The sequence below is a fragment of the Octodon degus genome, unplaced genomic scaffold (genome assembly GCF_000260255.1).
Source record: "Octodon degus isolate 3935 unplaced genomic scaffold, OctDeg1.0 scaffold00727, whole genome shotgun sequence".
NCBI lineage: Eukaryota > Metazoa > Chordata > Mammalia > Rodentia > Octodontidae > Octodon > Octodon degus.
This window is the reverse complement of record NW_004525303.1, coordinates 33,777-36,186: the sequence shown is the minus strand read 5'-3', so window position 1 is coordinate 36,186 and position 2,410 is coordinate 33,777.

The following is a 2,410-nucleotide window of genomic DNA, read 5'->3' as shown; positions in this document are numbered from 1 at the left end:
CAGGTAGCCACTAGTCACATGTGCCCAGGTGTCTCTTTTGCTTGTTCACATTATCCATTTTTCCAGTAATCAGCAGTGACATGTACCTCCCACAGTGCAGATATGGAACTTTTCCATTGTTGCAGAATCTTGGACAGCGCTGGTCTAGATAAAAAGTGGGAGAGAGACACTTGAGGCAAAAGGAACAGAACATGGGAGACTGAGGTCAGACGCAACGTGACTCATTCTGGTTCCACAGATAGTTCAGTGGCACTGAAGGAGAGAGCGCCAGAGAGCAGAGATGTGACTGAACAAACAGGCATCTGCCAGCTCACAAAACGCCTTTAGTGCTGCGCTAAGGAGTTTAAGCCCCAGCCTGAAAGCTGTGGGGAGCCCCTGCAGGATTTGAACAAGAGCCTGATGTCATTCTTTCTGCTAATAAGAGCTCTCTGGCAGCAGCGGGGAAGGCCAGCCAGGAAGGCCAGTGTGGAGCCTACTGCAGTCACCTAGCAGGGAAGTGAGAGAGGTGTAAAGTGGGGCAGTGGCTGAAGCAGACACAGAGGGGACAGAGTGCAGCCGTGTGAAGGACCCCTGTGTCGGGGGTGCTTTGTAAACACATGTTGACTTAGTGGATAAATTGCAGCAGCGGCCACACTGTACCACTGGGAGCACCGCACACTGCTGGGGGCCCCTGCATGCTACCTACTGTACACACAAAAGGGGCATCTGGGTGTACTTTTCCGTTGAAGGAGAAAAGGGCTCCGGGGAAAGAAGAAAGACATAAGAGAGATGGTCAAGGAGATCTGCATGCCCTGCTCTGTCTGATGAGAGAGAACTTGGCTGTAAAGAGAACAAGCTTCTTGTAGAAGATGGCTAGGCACCCTGGCCTAAGCAGCGCACTCCAGGACTGGGTGCTGGCATTCTCCAGCCTACCCCTTCTCAATCTTCTTTTCGGGAGCATTTTTGAGACAGGGTCTTGCTGTGTAATTCAGGCTGGCCCTGAACTCACTAAGTTGCCCAGGCTGGCCTTGAATTCTCGGTGGTCCTCCTGCCTCATCCTCCAGAGTGCTGAGATTCCAGGTGCATGCCACCACGCCTCGCCTTCAGCCTCCTTGCCATGAGGACCACAGTATGACTCTGTATCCTGAAGGACTGGCCATATCACTAGCATGGAAAAGTGATGCAGAATAGAAGTACAGTACCGAGAAAGACTGTCAGCAGGGGGGTGTGGGCACCAGAACATGCCTGGAGTAGGAGATGCAAGCTTCCCGGTGTCTGAATACATGGGAGGGTACAAGTCTCCCTCTCTTGGACTCTCAGAAGTACCTAGAGGGGAACTGACAGCAAGTGGTAAAGCCACTGTCACATGAACACTGTGTTAATATCACCATGCTTGCATCTAGGGGTCTGTACTGAATGAATAGATGAGAGGAGGCAGCTTCACTTGTTTATTCCTTAGACATTAGACATATATTTATTGAGCATCTGTGTGCCACGCAGTGTGAGATGCTGGACGTACAAAGGTTTACCAAACACAGTCCGATAGTCACCTGACTCAGTTTAGTGCCACCATCTGCATGTGTGCCATTCAGGGAAAGCATGGGATCCATGAGACAGTCTTCTAGGAGGGATTATTTCAAATTAGGTGCCAGAGAGGGATGTGTGGGGAAGCAATGTTTTAAAGCCAGACTTGAACTCAAGTTAGAAGGTGAAGAACAGAGGCTGTGAATTCCAGACAGAGGGATGTGAAGGTGTGGAAGGTATAGGGACAAATGCTTGCCCATCTGGAGGTTAAAAGGAGGGGAGTGGGGCAGAGCTACAACGGCAGAGTGGGTACGGCACCAGAGGCAGCTGGAGAGAGATCCCAGCTGGGGTCAACCCTACAGGGGCTCTTAGGCCTTTGGGTTAGGGGTTAAATGCAATGGGAAGGTGAGTGGTGTGATCAGATTTATTTGTACAAAGACTACCCTGGGGTGTGTGTGTGTGTGTGTGTGTGTGTGTGTGTGTGTGTGTAGAATGTACTGGGGACAACAGGGAAGGCAGGGGGAAGTATGGAGGGTAACACAGTTGCCTGCGAGTGGCCTGAGGGTGGTGTGCATGGCTGTGGTGATGAAGAGGAAGAACTTGAGAAGTATTTTTTAAGAGAAGTGAGGCAACAAAGATTTTTCCCACACCCCATGCTGTAGTATAGACAGCTGTGTGACCTTTACACAAATTAACCAGCAAATATTTTTTTCATTGTTCCCATCCATCCCTGATATGGATTGTTTTGCTTTGGTTAGGGGAGCTCTTTTCTTTTCTTTTCTTTTCTTTTCTTTTCTTTTCTTTTCTTTTTTTGGTGCAACTGGGGATTGAACTCAGACCCTTGCACTTGCCAGGGAAGCACTTATTCTACTGAGCCATCTCCCCGACCCTTATTTTATCTTTTGAG